This window comes from Mauremys reevesii, linkage group 7 (assembly GCF_016161935.1).
Source record: "Mauremys reevesii isolate NIE-2019 linkage group 7, ASM1616193v1, whole genome shotgun sequence".
NCBI classification, from domain to species: Eukaryota; Metazoa; Chordata; order Testudines; family Geoemydidae; genus Mauremys; species Mauremys reevesii.
The window spans coordinates 6594312-6607089 of NC_052629.1; the positions used below are offsets into that span (position 1 = coordinate 6594312).

Consider the following 12778-nt stretch of genomic DNA (forward strand, 5'->3'; position numbering starts at 1 on the left):
GTGCTAAAAAATTGATAACCTAGATCTTGAGGGGGCTACTTGTGGAAGTAGGTGACCTCTGCTACCTTACATCATATAGAGGTTGTATCCATCATGAAAAGATGTAATTCTATTAGCAGTTCATGTATGGTTTCTGACAATGTATTTAAAGAAGGTTAAAGGGAGGCTTGAGTTGCCAGCATGTTTTTCTCCCTTCTGATTTCATTTTTTTTTTTTTGGTTAGGATACAAGTGCCCTGCCAAATATTACCACCAGTCTATTGAAACATTCAGGGACAATGAATGTAGGCCATACTTACAGGATGGAGGGGGACTCTATTCTGGAAAATAGTGACTCTGAATAAGATTTGGGGGTCATGGTGGATAATTAGCTGAACATGAGCTCCCAGTGTAATGCTGAGGCCAAAGGAGCTAATGTAATCCTGGGACGCATAAACAGGGGAGTCTCAAGTAGGAGTAGAGAGATTATTTTACCTCTATATTGGTCACTGGCATGACCACTGCTGGAATCCTGTGTCCAGGTCTCGTGCCTACAACTCAAGAAAGATCTTGCTAAATTGGAGAAGGTTCAGAGAAGAGCCATGAGAATGACTAAAAGATTAGAAAACATGCCTATTGGTGATAGATTCAAGGAACTCAATCTATTTAGCTTAACAAAGAAAAGGTTAAGGGGTGACTTGATTAGTCTAACAGTATGTACATGGGGAACAAATACTTAATAATGAGCTCTTCCATGTATCAGAGAAGGGTATAACACAATCCAATGGCTGGAAGTTGAAGCTAGACGAATTCAGACTGGAAATAAGGCGCACATTTTTACAGTGAGAGTAAGTAACCATTGGAACAACTTACCAAGGGTCATGGTGGATTCTCCATCACTGGCTATTTTTAAATCAAGATGGGATGTTTTTCTAAAAGATCTGCTCTAGGGATTATTTTGGCGACGTTCTCTGGCCTGTGTTATACAGGAGGTCAGATTAGATGATCACAGCGGTCCCTCTGGCCTTTCAAATCTATGAAACTGTAGACTACGTTCCCACTGATCTGTGCTTTTTCTCTGTCACTGATTTCTGTATGATATTATAATAGTCCAGATCCTGCTTCTATTTGAAGATCCAATGGCGTGGAGTCTGCCATTGATTGTAAGAGCAAGCCCAACATGAAAATAGTCTGCGTCTCTGTAGGGCAATTCATCAATGGATCTCAGATGCCCTGTATGCACACTTTTGAATTAACCCCATGAGGTAGATACGTTTCTTCCTCTATTCTATATATGGTTGGGAAACTGAGACCCAAAGAAGTTGAGACCCAAATTCTGAAAATTTTCCACTAATTCTGGGTTGCCTTAAGTTTTGGTGTCTCTATCCAGCTGTATCAAGTTGGACAATCAAGTCTGAAGCACCTAAAATGAGTGGACATTCTAAAATTTGAGCCTAAATGTCCACACATTATAGTAGAAATATGCTGTTTGCCTTTGCAGGTCACTGGCATGGCCAGAAATACAAGCCAGTATTTCTATACTTTGGTTTTCTCATTGGTAACATAGCAATCATAATGTTCACTCGCCTTTGCAAAGCTCTGTTTGATCATTGTATGCAAAGTATTATGTAAGTGCCAAAGTACTATATTATTACTTCAAGCATCAAAGCTCTGTTATTAGCAAGACTTCTCCATGCTCATGTTTTTTCTGGATAGAGTCTTTAAACATTGAGCTGGTCAAAGTCTTTGTTGCAAATAATTCATTAATTGGGCTAGGCCTTTATTCTATTTGTGAATTGTCCACAAACCGATCATGATTTCTACTTGTTTTGTTTTTAATATGCAATTGCACGACAGAGTTTTCACAAAAGAGCCTGGGGATTTTTCAGCACTGTCAATGGCAAGTGTACCTTTGAATGTGACTGATAGTCAGTCAGTTTGCCCTCAAGCTGCATGAATGGTCACTTTAGTCACATGGTGCGCTTTTGGACAACCTCAGTGCTCAAGAGGTGTGCTTAAAGGTGCCATTGGGGCATTGAATCGCTCCTGGAGTGGAGGAGGTGCATTTTAAGAAGAGAGATGTTTCAGGAGATAAACAAGCCTAAGAAATCTGAGGACAGTTTGATTGCATTATTTCAAAGCTGAAGGGAGGCTGGAGACCTGCTTCCCATTAAATTTAATTGGGCATCCAGATTACTTAGGTGGCTTTGAAAATCTCAACCTTTAAATCTTTTTCTTTCCTCTTTTGCACAAGAAAGAGCTTTATACTTAGCTACACACACAGACCCCAAATTAAACAATAACTGGGTTCCTTCTTGACTGAGAGAGACAGATATAAACCAGGTTTATTGGCTGTCTAGCAGATTTTGCAGTCAATTTCCCCTTGTCATATTCACACCTGTAATTGTGTGTATGTAACAGGAGGCCAGGTGAGCCCTTGTCGCACTAATATTCTCATTTGCAAACCAAGACATCTGTGTTCTCATAAATATAGGCTCCTAAGCAGACATTCACGCTAATGTCTCACAAATGTCTGTGGAAAGGCAACTGGAACCAGAGAAAACAGACACCAGGGATTTCACAAGGCTGTTTGCAAATCATTTCCGTCACTATTCATTTGGCTCCAGACCTCAGATGAGGGATCGCCCTTCTGTAAAACTTGATTGACTTCAAGGATTTAGGGCAAGAATTGCTCTTGCTAAAACTCCCTCAGTATTTGCCAGGCATATAGACGTGCCATGTTGCAAATGCTTTGACCTGTGGCAGAGTGACCACCTATCCTGCATTTTAAGGGATGTGCCTTATTTGGCGTATAATGCCCCACCCAAAATGGAGCGACTGAGTAGCACTGGCTCAGATAAAATGTGTGGTCCAAATCCTTAGCTCCAGCTCTTCTGCGAGGCGTGGAAGGCACAAAGATTGGCTTTACTCTTCCTCCATCCTGGCTGGTGCCCCTTAGAGGTCTATGATGTGCTGGCTGCCATAGCACCAATGGGACCATGCCAGCTCCTCAGCTAACAGCTGGGGAGAGTGGGACGGGGAGACATGAGACCTGCTACCACAGAGGGGATTTCCATGCGGGAATTCTCCAGGGATCTGGTTAAATTGGCTCTGTGGATGCTTTGTGTTGTCAAAGTAGCATGTAGAAGCCAGAGTAGTCTTTTGTTTTCTTGAAATCCAGGCAGCCTCTCTAGTCTGTAGGTATGTGGGGCCTGGGTTTGCATGTCATGCTTTTCCATACACAGAAGCCAACCGGGTATTTTCAATGGGACACTTGTTCGTTCTTCTTGTACTCTTCCTTAATCTAAAAGTAATGCCTCCATGAGACAGGGCAGTGTGCACAACCTCTGACAACAAAATAGCTGCCATATCTGCAAACAGGCCGTGCTCCTAAGAGTTTAGCAGGGAGGTGCACAGAAACAAAGGTGTCTCATTGTCCTCGCTGTGTCAGCCAACGATCAGTCGAGCCCATATGGCGACGCTGTTAAGAGGGAATAAGGGGCGCTGACGTGTGGTCCAATTTTTTCCCCAACAGCTGTTTTCATCCTGACTTTGGAAATCTGCCATCCGCAGCATTCACAGACAGATCTGGCACGGCGTCCCCTTTTGCTTCAGCATCAGTTTTTCTTCCTTGAAATAATCCTTATTTGGACCAAGTGTAAGCTGTCATTGAAGCCCCGTTCTGCCTTTCTCAAGAACATTATTTTTTTAAAGGACACATAATGCTCAAAACAGTGTTTTTCCCCTTTGCTAGTGACAGGCTGGTGTGGTTCCCCCCCCCACAAAACTTTGCACTGCCTCCAAATTCCCATGTGGCTTTGCACAAATGCTGTGTCTTGCCAGCCCATGCAGGTGAACCTTTTAAATGTGAATTGCTTGGGAGATAAATGAGGATCAGTTGCTATATTTAATTATGCAGTCTTCTGTAATGTATCTAGAACAGGCATTCATCTTGTGGATAGTAATTATTCTTAGCATGCCCATCTGAGCAAGATTATGCTTTGGTAATTGGTTTTGAATCCTAGATTCATTTTATTTTAGCAACCCTTTCTTTAATCCTTTCTATCAATGTTTGGGGATTGAAGCAGAGATGGGCCGGCGATTGAAACAGAGCTCAAGGTTTCTTTTTTCTTTTCTTTTTTTTCCTCCCCTGTTAGGATGCTGTCGAGCCTGCGTGGATGGCTTCAGGGGTGTGGGTGGCTGGTGAGTGGAGGGGATGACATGAGCAGTTACGATATCATTCTTTATTCACACTGCTCTTGAGCATGTTTAGCCAACACGGGGTGAAAATGTCGGCAGCTGATCTTGGCTCACGCTCCCACCGTTGCTAACGTTGGAAGCCGGGAGAATGTCAGCCAAAGCTCAGTTTAGAGACCTGGTCTTGGGAAATAGCTTGAGTTACACATATCTCTCTCCTGTGCGGGTTTTTTTTGTCCTATCATTTGCACCAGAAGGGAATCTTATTAAATATGAATAATTCTGTATAGCAATTTCTGCAAAGGTTAATTACTAGAAGGTCCTTTCCTCTTGTTACAGGGGGAGACTGAAGTGGAGAGGCTGAGGGTGAAATTGCTGCCCGGCCCTGGCAAGAGCACCAGCCAGGGACAATACCTACCTAAGCAGGAGGAGGGGAGTTCATTCAGTTGCTACAACATTATGGGGTTTGGCTCCATGTGCATGAATGGAGCCATTTGCAGGGCACAATCACCATGATCTTTATAGGTCCAACATTGCCTAGGCACTGTGATGGATGTTCTCAAGCACTCTTTCCTGGCATGCTGTTTATTAATTAACTAGATACAGACATCTGTTTTGTAGAGCACTCCTGTAACAATATGCTTCCCCCTCACCCTCCGGTGTGGGGTCAACTCTGCTGATCTGCTTGGAAGGGCAAGTGGGTGTCCCCTCCCGACTCCCTCTGGGGAGTCAAGCAACAGTAGCCGCACTAGACTCCAGTGGTCCTAGTACTGGGGGAACTCATTTCCAGCTGTTCCTATGAGAAGAAGGCCTATCAATTCCACTTCCTGTCTACTTCATGACCCTGGGTGCAATCTGGACAAGTTTTCTAGGCTGAATGTGGGAGGGAAGAAGAAAAAACAAACAATTATAATCTGCAAGCACAGCTGGCTTCTAAAGATCAGCAGCTTTTCCTCTCACATCAGCTCTGATCATTTTCTGCTGCCTGTATTCAGGTGACCCACTGGTCAGTGTGTGATGGTTAAGAGCAGAGGACTGGAAGGGACCTCCTTACTATGACCAGTTTATCCCCACTTGTTCTAGTGCCTACATTGTCCTTTGGCTTAAAGAGCTCTTCTTCCTCCCTGGTGTTTACCCAGCTGCTGCCAGTGCTACTGTGTCTTCATTGCTGTTTATACTCACGCTAGCTTGATGAAAACTAGTATGAGAACATATACACAAACCTAGATTGTAGTGTAGACACAGACTGAGTCTCCTCTCAGAAAATGAGACGAGACATGCCCACGGAGGGTGTGTCTGTTACATCTCTCAGCCTGTGAGCTCATGTTGTAAAGACTCATGTGCTTCATGAGGGGAGGGATAGCTCAGTGGTTTCAGCATTGGCCTGCTAAACCCAGGTTGTGAGTTCAATCCTTGAGGGGGCCACTTAGGGATCTGGGGCAAAAATTGGTCCTGCTAGTGAAGGCAGGGGGCTGGACTTGATGACCTTGCAAGGTCCCTTCCAGTTCTAGGAGATTGGTATATCTCCAATTATTACCTTTGCTTCGCTCTGGAGGTCCCAGATTCAGTCTCTGTGGCTGGCTAGGATGGTGGCAGTCATTCTTGCCACATGATATTGCAAAGATGGGCAGAGAAGATTTTTTTTTTATTTTTTCCTTGAGGCAAAATATGCCCAAAATGTGGCAGGGAGAAAATTGTGTTGTGATGGTTCTTTGCCATCCTTGACACATACAAAATGGGAAATGACTGCCTAGGAAGGAGCACTGCGGAAAGGGAGCTGGGAATCATAGTGGACCATAAGCTGAATAAGTCAACAGTGTAACACTGTTGCAAAAAAAGCAATCGTTCTGGGATGTATTAACAGGAGTATTGTAAGCTAGATGCGAGAAGTAATTCTTCTGCTCTACTCCATGCTGATTAGGCCTCAACTGGAGTATTGTGCCCAGTTCTGAGTACCACATTTCAGGAAAGAAGAGCGACAAAAATAATTAAAGCTCTAGAAAACATGACCTATGAGGGAAGATTGAAAACATTGGGTTTGTTTAGTCTGGAGAAGAGAAGACTGAGGGGGGACATGCTAACAGTTTAAGTATGTAAAAGGTTGTTACAAGGAGGAGGGGGAAGAATTGTTCTCTGAGGCTAGGACAAGAAGCAATGGGCTTAAATTGCAGCAAGGGAGGTTTAGGTTGGACATTAGGAAAAACTTCCTAACTGTCAGGGTGGTTAAGCACTGGAATGAATTGCCTAAGGAAGTTGTGGAATCTCCATCATTGGAGATTTTTAAGAGCAGGTTAGACGAACACCTGTCAGGGATGGTGTAGATAATACTTAGTCCTGCTATGAGTGCAGGGGACTGGACTAGATAACCTCTCGAGGTCCCTTCCAGTTCTATGATTGTATGAAAAGTTATGGTTGCCAGGGCTTATATTCCATTTGTGGACAGAAATTTCATAATTGATCTCTCTCTCTCTCTCTCTCATATGTGCACACACATCAACAACGATGTGAAGAAAAGAGAGAGATTAACAATTGATGCTTTCTGAGCTGCAGAGGAAAGGAAGATGCAGATCTGTCCCTGAACTTTGCTGGACATGATGTAGGAGGATGGTCATGAAGCCAGTAGCATAGGGGAGAGACTGTTGGCCTACTAGATAACCACAGCACAATGCAACATTGGAAGGATTGAGTAAAAATGCGTGATTTTGCTGCTATTGGGAGTTTTGCCGTAGGCGGGGTAGAGCTCAAAAGGAGGTCATGTTATCTTTGACCTGGGGAGATCTATCTCATGAAACCCTCCAAGTGCTAGTAGCTTCTGAAGAGATGCCAAAGAGTTGAATAGGTCCTGGAGACTGAAATGGAGATGGCCCCATTCAGAACAAGGCCAAGACACGATGGTGGGATGGGGCGGGAGAGTTTTTCCGCTGCTGCTCATGCTACGTTGAGTTGGGGAGGGAAAGCGGGGGGCTCAGATTAGTGAGCTGGTCACCTCTCATCAGTTCACTTCAATCTCAGTTGAGTTAAATGTGCACAGCTTGAGTACATGTGAACAGCATGTGCACAGGAAGCTTGGGGTAATGATGGTGGAGGAATCCTCCCCTCCGGCCTTGGAAAAGCTGTGGTAATTCCTGCATTAGCCGAACCCCTATCCCTGCATAGATATTGACCATTAAGTCCCTGGGGCAGACTGGTCCCTCATGGGGCACAGATTCTCAGCACTGAGATTCCCTGCAGTCTGCACTACCCCTGCACAGAGGAACAAACACAGATCATTACAAAATGGTGACACTTGACATGGGCCTCCATGGAGAAGGCAGCCAAGCGCCAAGCCTTGCCGCTCTGACGAGGTGTTGTCCCAACATGTGAGATGGGTTGGTGGATCTCCGTCAAGTTGCCACTCCCAAGGTGTCCCTGTCACAAAAAACTTCTAGTGCAATTGGCCCTAAATGCCAATTATCCCTTGCTGGAAGTCTCGGCACAGAGGGTGAGGCGTGAATGGGTCTGACATCCACTGAGGAGGGGTCTTGTGGTGTGGGTTGGGGCAGCTGGGGGGTAGCTTGTTCACCCTGCTCTATAACAGCAAAGTATGGCCGGTCTGGTGGTTAGGGTATGAGCCTGGCATATTGAAGACCCCGGTTCAATTCCTTGCTCAGACTCTTGGGACAAATCCTTAGCACCTATGTGCCTCAGTTTCCCCATCTGTAAAACCTGGCTAACTGCTCTTCCCTGTTTCACAGGGTGATGTGCAGCTAAACACATTAAAGGAGCCTGAGGTGCTCAGGTAATGGGGGCTAATTTATATAGATGTGGGTGCAGTGAGGCGTTCCTTAAACTGGTATCCAAACTTTTCTGGAAAGTTTGAAAACAATCAATCCTCTTTCAGAATTACTCAGCCCTAAAGAGTCCATGACTTGCTTGTGGTCCTAGGTATAAAAGGCAACCTGGTGGGTCCATCTCTCTTATCTAGGGTCCCCACCACAGGTACAGCAAAACCCCTCTGGGCTAATGTTGTGCTTTAGACCATGCTTCTGTCTGGGGTGGAGTTGCAGGCAGTCCTTGAAGCACAAGGATCTGATGGATTCTGGTTATAACACTTCCAAATAGGCAATTTCACTCATTTAAACTTAAGGTCAAACAAACAAACAACCCAAATTGTCCTTCTGAAAAACTTCAGAAATGGGGCTGATAAAGACTGAGGAAATGTCGTAACTGCCTGCGGTTTGAAGTTTACTCCAGAGACTCTGACATTTCCTCTGTTCCTCTGCTGCCTGTTAGAAATTAAAAAGGCAAATAGATCCCAGAGACTCTCTCCTGTAGCCGGCAGGGATCACGATTTTCTGCTTTCTCAGTATGTATGCCACAGTATTGACAATGCTTCTCGTGGCTCAGAGCTGCGGTGGTTTTGATGGCTGCCTGTGCAATGGGAGAACACTCAGGTCCGAGCAGACAGAGTAGTTGTAGCTGTGTCGGTCCCCAGATATTAGACCTGAAGAAGAGCTCTGTTTGGCTCAAAAGCTCATCTCTATTTTATTGGACCAACTTCTGTTGGGGAGAGAGACGAGCTTTTGAGCCACACAGATCTCTTCTTTGGGTCTAATATCCTGGGACCGACACGGCTACAACTACTCTGTCGATGTCAAGTGGGACCTGGGTTAAGTTCCAGCTACTCATTTGCCCACCAAAAGTCATTAGCTGGAAACAAGCTTTGGTTCACTACTATTCTGGACTGGGTGTGAACTGTCAACCTCCAGGAGCAGTTAAATAGGCCCTGTCCCACTACTGAGCCCCCATTTCAACTTCATCTTACTAGCAGTGAGTTGAATGCCAGCAGCAGGAGCAATCCCAAATCCCTGGGGATCTCCAGAAATCCTGAAAAGAACTGGGGAGCCCAGGGCTATGTTTGGGGCTGGAAAGCACTGGTTCTTCCAAGGGAGACATCTTTTTGCTTCTGTGACTTATTCAAATGCCCTCCTCACCCCTGCAGGTGATTGGTTTGGCAAATATCCTCTAAGGCCAGGGAGCAGTTAATAACAGTGCCGTGGGGAGAAGGCCAGAGGTGAAGGCTGGCATATGCCTCCATGTGCTGGCAGGGTTATTTATTTTTGCTTTTCCATCAAGCCTTTTGTCCACATGCAGCTGGACCTCTCTGATTGACTGGCTCCCACTGGTGTTAGCAACTGTGGTGTGCTTGGGGAGGTGGAGGGCACTGAGCGGTGGTCCGAGCTATATGATAATTTCATCCTGCTTTGCTGCATCCCTGATGCACCATTAGACCTAAACACAGGGCCAGATTAACTGGTTCTGGCCCTGTGTGCTGTAGGTGGTGGAGGTTCAGGCAGGGCAAAAAGCCTACGCTCCCTTGGGGCTTCTTCTGGGTAGATTCTACCAGGGGAAGTTCCAGAAGCTGCTGAGGGCGGGTGTGATGAAATCAACCTATTCCACTCCCGGCCACACTCCCGGACAGGCCCCTTCCCCCTCACCAGCACTACCCACTTTTGGGTCAGAACCAACCTCCATGGCCATAGAGAGAGGTCACGACTACTTTGTGCTGCTGCAACCTCTTCCCCTGGTGACCCTTCCATGTCAGTGGATCTCCACCAAAGCCTTACACCAGGGTGGATTTAGCTCACGGCATTCGGAATAGTTTTAAACGTCCCACAGAGCAGTGATGAGGGCTAGGTGTGGCCCAGGCACTGCGTTTTGGATGCAGTAGTTGCGCCCTCAGCGTTTAGCGAAGAGCAATCTTTCATTTTTATGATGATTGTGGCATCTCTCTAATTTCCGCTGCACCATGCACTCAATCCATAATTATAAAATATGCAACTAGCCCTTGGCTTCATTATGTTCCCTGAGTGCGAGAACAGCTCTGTGTTTTTATTAATTGAACTTTTATACAAGCTAACAGATTGCCATAAAGGAAAACAGAATTTTTCAACCAGCGCCGCTAATGGCGGTATTTCAGCAAAGGCCCCGTGGTATCTGTTGAACAATAACTACCACTCCTGTGCCGCTTGCAGTTTTTAATTGAATTTCTATCCCATGGATATTGTGTAGAAGCTATTCATCTGCTTCACTAAGTCGTCTGATATGAAACAAGTTCTTCCAAGTTGTAATTGTACTACAAATATAGCACTCTGGCTGATTTGTATTAGAAATTCGCAGTCGTGGTGGGGTTAACAGTGTGTGGGAAGCTTTACCTCGTGTATACATGAGCAAAGGAATCCTTGAAAGTGTGTAATGCTTACCTGGACTGCTTTTTTCCCCCCTCCCCTTTTTCCTGTATAAGTGGGAAGATGGGTCTTGCTCGTGCGGCTCAGGAGAAGACAGTGCATCGAGGGTGCAATGTGTTTGCTGAATGTGATCTGGATGAATGGGGCAATACCGTGCAAACAAAAGCCCATTTAAGGTGTGGCTGCGCTCAGAACTGGTCTGGGTTGGAAGTTCTGATGGGCAGGGGCCTTGGCTATACAGTTCTGAATATGCTACTGGTCTTGTACAAATACATCCCGATGGTGCTAAGTTGGCTTTTAAGGGATCAGTCAAAAGTTCCCAGGACCTTGGAATCCAACAGGTTGCTTCACTTCATTAATACGGGAGCAAGTTCTTCCAGGATACTGGCTGCATCCAGCCTGCCAGACAATATGCAACTATGTTTCGGGGACTATAAATCCTGAATTATTATCCAGGCACAGGTACAAATTGGGTCAGGACCAAGGAGATGCATAGCATGGGCTCTTTTTAGAAGACGCTGTAGGTATAAATTCTGCTAGCAATGTTTAGACCGTCTCAGATGTACAGTAACTATTCTGCGGTGTTTTAGAATACACCCTCGGCTTGGGAAAGGCCAAAGACACCTCAGGACGTTTTGCATCGATGAGTTAGGGGAATAACTCGATCTATTTGATGCATGAAGCTGCAGCAATCTGGGCTAACCCAGTAGCTCAATGAAATATTCCAACGGAGTAAGCTGCTGGAGGGAGCTCTCTCATTTATAGCTTTCTATTCTGGTGCCTGCGTCTGACACTGTTTACCTGTGATGGGGAAATCACAGCCCAGTGATCCTTGCCTGCTCTGATGGCTTTTAGTCACTCCCCGTCAATGGGATATACAGGTAGTATTTAAGAGCATGTTAAAAATCACTTTGAGGGACTGTCTGGAAGCCACATTATGGAGAACTCTGCCTCTTTATCTTCCCTGTAAGGTTGCAACATGGGTATTAGGCAGTGACAGCGATTATTGATGGTGTCATTAAGGTTGAGATCCCATTTTCAGCAATCCATTTTTTTATTTTATTTTTAATTTTTTTTTTTTGGCTGCAGGGATGCCGATAAGTGGTGGCACAATGGGATTACAAAAGCAACATGTTTATCGTTTGCCCTCATGCGCGGGGGGAAAGGGAGATTAATACGTGAAATTCTTGAAAATGCCATGCACTCCAGTTATTAATGTGTAATCGCTGCAAAAGAATGACTTGTAGTGAAAACCCATCATTATTTATTTGCTCTGTCTTCAATGCCAGTTATGCAGCCAAGCCCAAGAGAAGAAATAACTTTTTTTCAGATAACACTCTCTAGCATGCATTTAGCATGTACTTAAGAAGACAGCTGTTATTTCATCACACTGATTAGTACAAACGTGTTGTTTGAATTTAGCAGCTGTGTAATAGACATGTAAACATTTTGTAATATCTCTTCTCCTTTCTCTTTGTCTGTACACATAGCAGTTCGATCGCAATACCTATTTTATTGATCAATAATTGTAGTGCATTAATGTGCAAGTACCCCTTGATGTCCTAATCCCACAGCTCCGGGAGAGGGACCTTTTTAAAGCATTCCTGGGAAAGATGCTTTTGATTGCACGGAGCTCTAGTTTGTGATAGGAAGGCTGATGTTTGATTGACCCGGTGGAAAATTTAACTTGGTGATTAAAATCAGCCACAGAGATGAAATCCAGAAGGGCTGGAGGTTGGAGGTGAAGTAGGACCATCAGATGAAAGCTGAGAGGTCACACTATCAATACTGTTAACAGACTCTCGCTCTGATTTTCATGGGTTGGTGCCTCAGCTGGTTTAAGTTAATGGATCTCTTTTGTGCCACCCGATTTACACAAGCTCAGGATCTAGCCCGGTGACCAAAACTGCTTGTGCTTTGTTTGCTTTTCCTGAATAACTGGAGCTAAAGTGACATTAGTGCTCGACTGGCAGCCCTGAAGACCTCAGTTATTCCACCAAACTGGCAGCAGCTGTGTAAGCTTTCCCTGGGGAGGGCATCAGATTAGTATACTACTAATCTCCCCTAGGGATTCCTCTCCATACCTTGGGGTTGAGCGGGAGTCCTGAGTAGTCTTTGGCCTGAATGGTACTACTCACATACTGAAAATTAAGCACATGTATAAATCTTTGCAGCACTGGGGCTAAAGGGTTGGAGCAGTGGAGAATGATTACATCCATTGTACAGGTGGAGAATTGAGGCATAAAGTAGATTAAAGGATTTGCCACAGGTCACACACAGGAAGTCTGTGGCAAAGCCAGGGATTTAACCCAGGTCCCTGGGGTCCAGTATTTTAAATACAAGACCATTCCTTTTCTCGATAACCCTCCCTATCCC

The 12778-nt window shown here is 45.1% G+C and overlaps 1 protein-coding gene across 9 annotated transcripts in view; it reads left to right on the forward strand.

Annotated features, from left to right (window-relative positions):
- The window catches only part of SORCS3 (sortilin related VPS10 domain containing receptor 3), a 522792-nt gene that overhangs the window by 258992 nt on the left and 251022 nt on the right, over window positions 1-12778 (forward strand). Inside the window, exon 1 of one of the 9 annotated variants that reach the window (XM_039481988.1) lies at window positions 6662-6861. The exons of the other annotated variants lie outside the window; for them this stretch is intronic. The gene's annotated coding sequence lies outside the window, so the exon portion shown is untranslated. Of the gene's footprint in view, window positions 1-6661; window positions 6862-12778 lie in introns of those variants that run through there. 9 annotated transcript variants of the gene reach the window in all.